This window comes from Apium graveolens, chromosome 5 (assembly GCF_009905375.1).
Source record: "Apium graveolens cultivar Ventura chromosome 5, ASM990537v1, whole genome shotgun sequence".
In the NCBI taxonomy this organism is placed as follows: domain Eukaryota; kingdom Viridiplantae; phylum Streptophyta; class Magnoliopsida; order Apiales; family Apiaceae; genus Apium; species Apium graveolens.
Window position 1 is genome coordinate 214791088 of NC_133651.1, and position 12895 is coordinate 214803982.

Sequence of the window (12895 nt, forward strand, 5' to 3'; positions counted from 1 at the left end):
ACCACAATGAAAACAAGGATTTTGTGGTTTGTATCTAACAGACTGACTCTTAACTCCTGATTTTGAAGGTAAGGAGTTAATATTCTTATTCTTCCTGCAAAAAGAAGCCAGATGGTTAGAACTTCCACAGTTATGACATATTTTCCTAGGAGCATCAGGAACAGGTTTATAATCATTGCTTTTATTCACACCTTCCTTTCCATTCCTATTTTTCCTAGGTGATTTTACCTTGTTTACATTCTTGACATCTTTCAGCTTATGCTTAAGCTGCTTCTTTGTCATTAAGCCTATGTTCACTTCAGCTGTCTTTTCCTGTTTTAGTTTATCAGAAGTTAATTTCTTTGTAACTTCTGATTTTTCATTTTCAGACTTTACAGTTACAAACTTAACAGGTTTTAACTTTGGCTTTTGTTTATCAACAGACTTAATTTCTTCAGTTCCTTTATCTTTCTTATCTTCTCCATAACCTAAGCCCTCTTTCCAGTTTCCACTACTTAGCAAATTTTGAGTTGTTTTGCCAGAGTTAGTCCAAGTCCTGATAATCTCTCTTTCCTTTTCTAACTCAGTTTTTAGAGATTCATTTAATTTTAGTACTTCATTCCTAACATAAAAAGCATCATCTCTATCCTTCTGAGTTTGATGGAACATGACTAACTCTTTTTCTAAGAAATCATTTATTTTCTTAAATGCAAGATTTTCAGAAGTTAATCTTTCACATGTTAAAGTTTGGTCTCTATAGCTAACAAACATGGTTTTAAGATATCTTCTCAACTCATTAATATCATCAGTATGAAAAGCATAAGTAGTCTGAGGTACTTTTGTTTCAGCAGCTTCAGAACTGCTCTCAGCACTTTCTTTATCAGCATTTGCCATCAATGCAAAGTTTTCCTCACTTTCAGAGTCTGAGGTGTCTGTCCAGCTTTTCTGCTTTGTGACAAGAGCCTTGCATTTGTCACCCTTTACCTTCTTGCAGTCAGGAGATATGTGGTCTTTCTCACCATAGTTATAGCATTTAATATTGGTGTAATCTCCTCTGTCAGACTTTCCTCCTCTGCCTTCAGATCTTCTGAAATTCTTCTTATCAGAACTTATGCGTTTCCTGGAAAACTTCTTTCCCTTCCTGAACTTCCTGTATGCAATCTTTGTGATTCCTTTCACCATAAGAGCACACAGCTTCATCATCTCCTCATCAGCATCAGTCTCAGGCAAGCTTTCAGAATCTGAGTCATCATCACTCTCAGAACTTGATGACTCGGTATCAGACTTTATGAAAAGAGCTTTTCCCTTGTCTTTCTTTGAGGAAGCTGCTTTGGGGAATTCTTCTTCAGCCTTAAGAGCAACTGTCCTTGACTTTCCTCCTTTCCTCTTGCTTCTTTGTTCCATCTCCAGCTCATGAGTCTTGAGCATTCCATAGATTTCGTCAAGAGTTGTTTCATCAAGATTGTAGTTGTCTCTTATTGTCGTTGCCTTCAAATCCCAGCATTCAGGAAGAGCTAACAGGAACTTAAGTTTTGAATCTTCAAGATCATACTCTTTATCAACCAATGACAAATCATTCAAAAGTTTGACAAATCTATCATATAAATCATTCAATGACTCATTAATCTTTGAGTCAAAGTGTTCATACTCTTGAGTGAGTATTGTCTTCCTGTTCTTCTTAATTGTGTCAGTTCCCTGACACCTTGTTTCCAGAGCATCCCATATCTCCTTAGCAGTCTTGCAGTTGATTACCCTGTTTGACATTACATTATCAATGGCACTATGCAGTAAGTGTCGTACCTTAGCATCCTTAGCAATTGATGCTATGTCTTCAGCAGTATAATCACTCTTCTCCTTTGGTACGGTCTTTGCTGCTTCACCTGCAACTGCAACAGCGAGTTTGGTTGGTTTGTGAGGGCCTTCCTTGATTCTATCAAGGTATTCTGGATCTGTTGCTTCCAGGAACATGGTCATCCTTACCTTCCATATGGGATATTCAGATGGTCTCAGTATGGGAACTCTGATGGTCTCATACCGACTCTGAATTTGTGTCTTTGTTGGTTCCTCAGTTTTGGTAGGCTTAGTTGGAGTTTCTGTGTCCGACATGATTGTGTTTGGATCTTTAACTGTATGTATGTTAACAGACAAGCTCTGATACCAATTGTTAGGTCACACACACACTGTAGAGGGGGTGAATACAGTGTATAGTACACTCAAATTGAACTTTAAGAACTTAAGTAACAGAAAACAAACTTTATTGAAACAATAAACTCTGTTACAGTATGGAACTGTTACCTCTCAGTGATGAACAAATATCACGAGAGCTGCTAGGGTTACAATGAATAATCTTCTCTAATAATGATAACACTTATAGTGTAAACCCTATATCTGTGTTTATATACTACACAGTTACAAGATAATCGCTAATTGATATGGAATATAATTTTCCTTCCTAAAATATATCAATCAGATATCTTTTCTTCCAAGTATTCCATTCTTTATAGAATTCCTTCTTCATGCATATCTCTTCTTATGTTTATCTTGATCTTCTTTCCTTTAATCAGCTACTGTCCTTATCTGATTGTCCTTCAGCACTTAAGTTTTGATATCTATCTTCTGACGATTATCTCCTGATAACATATGTACTGATATCCTTAAGTCCTGACTTCCAGCATAAGTACTGATCAACAGTTAAGTACTGATTTATCCTGTTCAAGTAAGATCTGAAAGCTAAACATAAAACATATTAGCCATGACATTATCAAATATATCTAACATATTGAGACCCTATATGTCTATAGAATTTGACAACATAACAGTTTAAGCACAAGTTATCTATCTTGATTACATAGGGCAAGTAAGATGGGTAAAATTACCTACGAATCATGCATAACAATACATGAACCTATGCTAGCATGGCAAGTTCTAAATCCTTAAATTATAGGTTCAAACCAAAGTACACACAAGAATATAGGTTCAAACAAACAAGAAACAAGCATCCAAATTATAACTCAAAATAAAGATTCACAAGAATAAACTAGATCGTCTTCGCCTTTGTTGAATTGTTCCAAAAGATCTCTTGTCGTCTTCTCCTCCCTTGATGTCTTCAAACTCTGAATTATGAATTATCTTCTTTAATAAACGAACTAAGTTATGTTTATGTAGCAGTCCATGCACCCCAGGAGTCCAGAATTTGAATTGTAAAAGAATCAGGATTTTTAATTCCCAGCCCAGCGCGGGCGCGCAGACTTTCTGTTCCCTGGCGCGGCCGCGCACAACATCAGCACGGGCGCGCCAACCTTCTGCGAAAAAACTTTATTTTCTTTTCTTTATTCCTTGCAACTTTGAGCCAGTCTTTCAAGCTTTTATTCCAACACATCCTAAACACCATATTAGCATCAAAATAATGCTAATTCACCTGATTTATGAAGTAAAGCCTGAAATGCAAAAACACTTTGTAACACCCCCAGATCTGGGGTCAGGGATCCGGGTCGTCACGGTCTTTCTTTCCACAATATCACTTCACTTAATTAACAATAAATAACCTCATGATGTGACCCCACACTAACACACACCACAACCCGTTATAGTCTCAGACATGAAATTGAAATAAGTACAAGTCTTTGAATCCACAATTTAAAAGTTATTACAACCCAAAAATGATTACTTGATAAGTTTACAATTAATTGCCATTATCTGCCACAAGTTATAATTATACATAATTGATTCCCAAAAGTAGAAGGTCTGATCTACAAATAGATCTACCTCTGCAGCTATAGCAGCTATGATCTCAACGGGAAGGCGCGGGGCGCTTCCCACGCTCTTGCGCTGGGTCTGCTTGAGTCTGGCCATCTTTCCTAACTGTTGTTGTGTGATGAAGAAATAAAGCAAGAGTGAGCATTACAGCTCGCAAGATAATATATAGTGTAAACAATAACGCAAGCATCTAAATGGATAACTTGCTGGAAACCTTTATCAGGTGAAAGATAATTACTTACTGGATATAAGCAAAAACAAGGGATGAAGTTATCAAATACTTCACTATACTTATATCATTTATAAAGCTACTTGAACTACCACTGTTCAAAGTATTATAGGTTTCAAAAGGTCATCCTATAGATGAGACCACAAGTTAAGACTTGAATAGATTCAATCTTTGAAATATTATTGAATGAAATAAAGTTACGAGATACTTTATTTAGTCCCGATATATATATCCACATATATATCTCTTAAACATTTCCTGGAACCTCTGTTATGTAAAGTATGAACAGAGTTTGTAACATCCAATGAATTTTGGAAAGGAAAAGAATTTTGGCATAAAACCGATATCTTGCTGATCAGGCAAAGATACCAATAAGTAACATTTTCTACTAGTAGATGGATGAATCCCCCACCGGTCATCACCCTGGCCACATAAGGACCTTGTGTTGGACCGCCACCCGGCCTCTTACGCATTGATGGACTGCCACCCAGCCACTTACACTTTGATAGACCGTACCCCGGCCTGTCGCTTATGCCGACTCAATTAGAGGGACTTACTTCCCGAACGTTGGGCAAGTAATCAAATTGTTTTCTCAAAACAGCAACCACGTTGCGAATGTAAAATACACCACAGAGCCGGATCCCCCAGGTTTTGAGCGAGTATTTAAATCCCCTTCGAAAGGAGGATCTTAAATATAAAAGAATGAGTTTTGGGATCCGCCCTAACTTTTAGAAATCATTTTGAAGACTCGAAAACATTTTTAAGAATGTTTGGAGTACTGCTGATTTATTAAAATAAATCAGTCCCGATATATTAGAAATATCTGAATATTATTATTTAAATAATATTCTCATAAAGATAATCCTTATAAAAATAATCGAAGTAGAAGTTTTAAAACTTATACTTGAAATGAATATTAAATAACCAAAGATATACTTATACGAAAGTACTATCTTTATTTGAATAATCGAAAATAAGTTTAATTATCGAAACATTATTCTTTAATAAAATAAAGAATATTATTAAATAATAAGCGGAGTCATAATACCTCGAATGAATATTATAAATAATATTCATTAAATAAAATAAACGGAGTCATACATCCTCAAATGAATATCCAATTAATAATCATTACATAGAATAAATAGAGTCATAAGTCCTCGAATGAATATTCAAATAATATTCATTAAATAAAATAAAGTTATCGAATAAAACTTATTCGATCAATAGTTTTGAAAACTATATCCATATATATATATAAATATATATATAATATACTCGGGAGCATCGACTCCCGGTTTAGAAAATGTTCGCCTTTGGGTCCCCTATACTAAGGGTATACGCCACTACTGCTTATCTCTAGCATAGGTATTATGCAACTAATAAGCATTTGAACCAACAGATATATAAATCAAGAATACGAAACAGGCATGCATATATACCATATCACATGCTCCAATATATCGCAAGAATTTGCTAATAACAAATATGCATTTATCACAAGATCATGCATATACACATATACATCACAACAACAGTTTATACGGGTAGAAAACTTGCCTGAGCGACTGGGGGTTACAAATGGCTCGGGACGAGTCTGATAACCTATAAACAACATGTAAGTTGGAATTAAACCAAAGTCACTTGTAAATCTATACTTTAATCCAAATTAGACTCTAACGCTTGTTTTGCGCTTACTGATTCTCTTAAGTCGCTCGAGTACCCTCGGCTCCACCATTTTTAATAAAATAACCATTTCGAGTTTTAAGATGATTCTTTCGCGAGTACCTTACCAACTGCCTAATACACTTAACATAATTGTTTCATACTCCAATTAGTCCTTTAAGGTCTTTAACCTATGTTTCAAAGTAAGGTGAGGGGTAATGGTTCGTTCGCGAAATGTCGTTACTTAAAACGGCCGTTTCTCCTAAACCGTACATCGGAATCAAACGAACCACATATCAAAACGAAGCTCGTAAAATGAACTATCTAAACATGGCAATGGTCAAAACCTAGCAGGGAGTTCTCGGGTCCTAATGTTAAGAACAAAAACAGCCTAAAGTAATCGGACATTACGACGGCTATGTTTACGCGATTTCCCAAAATTTTACCAACCAATTCAACACCAAACCATCACCAATCAATTCCAATACAACCATATGACCATATCACTCATCAACCACTTTAAACCATTTAAACCAAGCTCAAATAATACCATGAACCATCAAGAACAACTAGTGCTACTTTTTAACTCCAAAATCAACAAAAGCACTTAACCACTAAGATCTCATTATGACAAAACAACTACTACACTTAATCTCTCATTCCATCATCATAATCATTTATACCAAACAACTAAATGCTAAGATAATGAAGAGTTATACCTTCCTTGAAGCTTTTAATTCATGAAAGATCCTTGGAATGCCCATGGAAGCCTTAATCTAACCTCCTACAAGCTTGTTCTTTCAAAGAAATCAAGAACACAAAAATTAATTTCAAGAAAGTACTATTCACCATCTTCTTGAATGATTTATAGGAAATGCTAGGAAAGGATTTTGAAGCTAAGATTCCTAGGAAGTATGTAACTTAACTAGGAGAAGCTAGGATAATTACCTTGTAAATTAGCAAGTGGAGGAGCTTGGACTTCCCATTTCTTAAGAAAAGGGGCCGAGAGCTTCAAGAAGAAAAAAAAGAAGAAGAAGTCAAGTTGTGTATTTTGTGATTTGTTTTTCTTGCCTTGGTTGGTTGATTTTGTTTTGATTAATTACTTTTAACCATGGTGAATTTTGTGTGGTCTAGAATCAACCAACACTTCCTTCACTTTTTGTCATGCTCATGTCATCCCCTTATGTCATCATCCCACACTTGTCCTCTTCTTGTTGGTTTGATGACATCATCCTCACTAACCTCTTTGATTAGCTTCTAAATACTTGGCTAATGACCGCTGATCTGTTATACGGTTCGCTTAACTTTCGTTCTCGTTTATCGTTTGAGGGATCATACCCGGGATCTTATTACTTGGGTTCCCTTAACCGTTCTCAATACATTGTATTCCTTTTATGATCCTCTTTTAAAATCCTTGAATTTAAATCCTTTTTATCCTGTTACCTTATACTCAATTCTTTCGGTATCTGGTGGATTTTTGGGAAAAATCAAAGTGTTCGGATTTGGATTCTGACGATCTTTACATACACTTATATCCCATATAAAGTACTAATAAGATCTCAGAATAACAATAGAAGAACCTCTACATAGTGTGCAATGAAAAGTTTTCTTATTCAGCATAATCAGCAAAATCACTATTCATAAGGGTTTCAAAAATTTCCAAAAATTGGGGTTATTACAGTCTCCCCTCCTTAAAAGGATTCTGTCCCGGAATCAGATAGAAAATGAATAGGGATACTCTCTTAGCATTGCACTTTCTAACTCTCGAGTAAATTTTCCCACATTGTGGTTCTACCATCAAACTCTGACTAGTTTGATAACCCTTCTCCTAAGCACTTGTTCCTTTTCAATCTATAACCCTTCCTGGTTGCTCCATATAGGTTACGGCTGGTTGCATGTCTATGCGCTCATATGCCCCTATTTGTCTGGCATCCGAATTACACTTCCTTAACATTGATATGTGGAACATGTTATGAACTTACTACATGTTCGGGGGTAGGGCTAGCTCATATGCTAATTTCCCAAAACGTCTTAATATATCCAAGGGTCCAACCATCGTGGGCTTAGCTTTCCTTTCTTTCCGAACCTTATCCATCCTTTTTAAGGGAATACCTATAACAGCACTAGGTCCCCTACTTCCGATTCTTTGTCCTTTTGTGTCAAATCAACATACTTCGTGTGCCCATCTTGGGCTACTACTAGCCGTCCTCTGATTAAATCTATTATATCCTTGGTCCTTTGGACCACTGCTGGTCCGAGCATCTTGCGCTCTCCAACTTCATCCTATCATAAGGGAGATCGACATTGTCTTCCCTCAAGGATCTTATAAGGCGATACCTCGATACTGACATACGATCGATTATCGTGAGAAAACTTAATCCGCGTTAAGTGATCATTCCAAATTCTTTCAAGTCTATTGCACCGACTCTCATCATAGCTTCTAGCATTATAGCTTTTGCTTCTCAATGCCCATTTTTTTCCAGTTCGTAATCGCTACTACTTTCCGTTCCTAATATTATACTGGTTATACTTTTGCTCGTTAGCGTTCTATAACCTTTTAATAACCACGTCAACCTTAGTATCACGAATTTGTTTCCATTCCGAATACCACCATAACTTTACTACTCCTTTTTCAGATGTTTCTATTTTCCAAAGTTTGATCAATCATATAGAAGTAAAGGAATTTATTGAGAGATCACTATGATCATGAACACTTGTTCTATTGCATAGTTAGTACAGAAGGTGGCCAGCCTTTAGTACTTGATAAGCAATTAAACAACATGTGGTATCCTACTAGGCTTCTATCACACAGATAGATAGTCATTCGGCAATACCTCCCTTTCTGGAAGGGTTGTTCTTCTCAGCTTACATGAAATGAAAAGAAGATAAAAGAACGAACTGAAGAGAATTGTATATCCGTAAAAAAACATTTATTGCCATAAAATATCTGGCTTGGAATCTACCTCTGAACTATAGAGGTTTGTCATAGGAGAACAAAACATATATGTATTTATATCAACATCAAGTATTATAGCATCGTATTTCACATGCCTAAATATTTTCGCTATTCCGTCCATCATTCTATGGACCCATGCTCTTCCTTGAGCTTATACACAATCACCTTTGAAACTCCCTCGAGATCAAAAATCGAATCTGGGATCTCATTCTAGACATCATCATTACTAGAATTCTATGTTTGCATCATAACCTTCCTCGTATAGTAATACGACTCTCTATTGATAAGAAGGAATAAATATTCAATAGGCAAATAATCGACCTAGTTTTTCTATCAAAGATAACTTATACGTCAACACGACCCGATTTGTGGTACTCAATCTCAACATCCATTCCAATACAACTCTCACGGTTGTAATCAGCTCATTACTCGCAGAATCATTGCTGCATTACTATGGTCCACCACTGACCTACTGTCGTTATTCACTTTCCATGAAATCTTAATATCTAACCATACGGAGTCCATACATGTCGTATAGAATTCTTCTAAGGAGTTAACATAATCACCATTCATAATTCATGAAGAACACTCCAAATTCTGACGTACCTTCATGACATGAAGCAGATAAAATTACAGAAGAGTTTCAATCAAAGCAACGATAGCAGGTTAATACCATTCTTAATCATATGCCTTAAATAGAAGACTTAACTCAAAGGTTCGTCTAGTCCTTTTTGAAACATGGTCCTGGCTTATCTCAAGATAGTACCTTCTGAGATAGATAGCCCACTCATGGCGATTACACGAATTAAACCTTTACCAACTACTATTACGGTTGGGTATTGCACAGTCATCAGAAGGAATGTCAATCTTCCAAACCATAATACAACCTTCAGAGCTTTAACCATCATCATTGTATTCCTTTGGCACAAGCGCCTATAATTATCCTCTTACCTTTAAAGTGTCGGCCACCTCTTTGGCCTTTCCTGGTAGTAAAATTTCCTTACAGTCAATGTCATTTTAACCACCTCCAAATAAATTTTCTACCTCATTTCCAATCACTGCTTGAGTGAAGATATTTTCCTTAAAATCAGATGAGAAAAAAAATCACCATTTTTCCATAAGTTATTGCCTTAGTCTTTAGAGGTAAATCACTGTCACGACTGACTCTCAATCATACTTAGAACATCTTTTATCTTAGGCCTTAATTGCCCTGAACAATTTCAACCTTTACTGGTTCGATCCATACTTTCTCGTGGTTTAACACGTGCCCCACTTGGCATCATTATAATTACGTCATATTTCCTTTATCAACATTTCTATTCTTGAGAAATTTGAATATTACCCTCCTCCTTGTAAAACCTCTAAGGTTATCCTTGAATCGTTTCTCCTGTATTCCCTAGATACAGGGCATATCAAGATACCCTTTATTAATACCAGAATCATTGTCTATATACTTCTGAAAAATTTCTCCACTGATTCTTAAAGGTTGTTATTACCTTAATCCTTTCCAATTCATACTGTCAAAACTCATTCTATCCCTATTAAGGGTGAAATGCCAACCTTTATGCATTCCCCTAGGATTTATTTTAAGTTACCGATGTTTTATCCTTAATTCCACCTTTAAAAAGGTACAAGCATCCTTCCATGGATAAATCAAGTCATATATCCCTGATAAGGGTGTCTTATTCAATCATTTCCACCTCGATAGTATATGCCTAATTTCACAATAACATCTGTATTCAAAATGAGGTCAATCAATATGGCCTCCAAAAGATAACAACGGTTATCCGCTTTTCTTGCCTAATTTGGTAACGATAACAAGGATGTTCTGGAAGATATTGGTCGTGTTCAACGTGAACTTCTTTTTAATAATTTCTTATTTACTTTTGTTGTTTATCTCAACAGTCACCTCAATGTTGGGATATCTTTCATACCCGGTGTCTCCCTTTCTGGGTATCAAGCCACCGGTCTTACACTTCACATTCTTGAAGGTCACTTCCTTCATCCAATTTTCCTAATTTATTACTTCCTTGTCTCCTCAGTCTATCTGCGTCTCATTATTTATCCTTCGAACTATCTCAAGGTTTCCTTGAGTCCTCCCAACTTACAGGGGATAAAATATATGTATCTCTTATGCCTTCAACCATCTATTTAACTCATGGTGAATCACCCTCATCCTGACGATTACATACTTTTCTATTTCTATTGCTACGAGTCTTTAGGGTTTCCTCATACCCAACTTCCTTATCATTCCTCAATCTCTATTGCCTTTATATTCCTTTCCACTTTAATTTCTTTTTATTTTCCTTTCTCTTATCATTATTTCATGAACCAACCCAACATAAGCATTGATTTCAAATATCACATCGTTCTGAGATTCTTGTCATCAGAACGAATCTTGGCAACTTTTACAACTTAGCTTCATATTTCATCATACTCGTCCGCCTTTGTTCTGGCTCTAAAGCTTTTACACTCTCTCCATAACCTTGGGAATTACTTTCCCGAAAACAATTGACTGAACTTTAATCAGTTTATTCTAACCTCTGGCTCCGTGCCTTTCTTGGTCTTTCACCAATGGGTGGTCTCTCTCTTAGGAGGGTAAGGGACAAAAACAGTCTTTTGTGATTCGTCAATCATTTAAAATCTCAAATGATTCCTGTATTTCCTTTAGCCAGGCTCTTGCCTCGACTAGGTCAGCTTGTTCCTTGGAACTCTGAGAGTTTAGCGACTTAAAGAACCTGAAAGAATTTCTCGCCGCATTGTTTCCTCAAGGTGGTGGTTGGGGATAATAGTCTAAGTTCTTTTTAGACAGGTCCATGAATTGCCGTATAGGAGTACCGTCTCGGGTCTCCTTTCCTTACTCGACTTTCTGTTTCCTTAGTATGAAATGTTTCATCCTTCTCCCATACTTGGGGTTATCTTATACGTTAAAATCCTCATTTTCCCCTACATTATGTTATGGGTTCCTTCTATCTTGATGGCGACCTCCCTGACTATCACGTTCAGGGTTCGCTCTAAATCTTATTTCTCAAACTAGCTTTCATCTAAGATTTCATCTTTAAGCTCTTGAACATTTGGAACCCAAATTCTGTAGGAATACCTCATTATTCCCTTATCATCTTTCTCGGTAGTAATCTTAATATCTAATTGTTGGCTCTCTGCCTTCATTCATCACTTTTTCTGGCACAATATGTTCTTTTCCGATAATTCGGACTATATTGCAATCTCAAACATCTTTTCGGTACCGGCTCCGGTTACCTTCACTCCTATTTTCATTTTCTTAAAATCTCTTATAAACTCTCCCAAAGACATTATCATCTTGAGTTTCTCCTTTTTACTAAGGGCATCAGCCACCACATTGGCTTTCCCCGAATGATAAAGAATCTCCCAATCATAATTCTTGATTAGCTCTAACCGCCTCCTCTGGCGTATGTTGAGCTCTTTCTACGGAAAAATGTACTAGAGCACTTATGGCTTAGGTAAATCTCGCACTTCTCTCCATACAAGTAGTGCCTCCAATCTTTAGGGCAAAACTATTGCCACGAGCCCAAGCTCATGGGTGAGGATATCGAATTTTTATATTCCCTTAATTATCTTGATGCGTACGCGATTACCTTGTTGTGCTGTACAAAAAGCACCCTAATTCCTTATGCGAAGCGTCACTACACATCTCAAAATCTCCTTTTCCATCCGGTAATGCCATCATAGGGGCCGCCACCAATCTTTGCTTCAGTTCTTAAAAGCTGTTCTCGCATTTCCCTGTCCATTAGAACTTCTCAGTCTTACGAGTAAGCCGCGTTAAAGGGGCTACTATCTTTACAAACTTGAACGAACCTCTGGTAGTGACCGGCCAATCCTACCTCTGGTAGTTGCCCTAACCATGGCCATCAATTCCTCAGTGGTCCTTTATTCATTCTTGTGAGGATCCTTCACAGGATCCTTCTCAGCGATAATCCCTTCTAGGACAACATCCTCAATCGCTACATTCTCAATATGAACATCATCCAGTCCCGTGTTAGGACGCTCTATCGGATCCATAATCTGATCTCCAATAACTAATAAAACATCATCGCGTTGTTGCTCCTCAACCTCAGGGTTCGAGTCCCGCTACCATATATGATAATGAACTATACTTCTATCACGATATTTATAAGGGTTCCCATAAGGGTTTTAATTGTCAGTACTACGTTAGGTAGTCCGACTATGAACTTGGCAAGAGTTCTTATTATCTTAGTGAACTTATTATCTTAACGTCACATCATCTCTGAGGTTTATAACGCTTCGCTCTGATACCATTTCTGTAACACCCT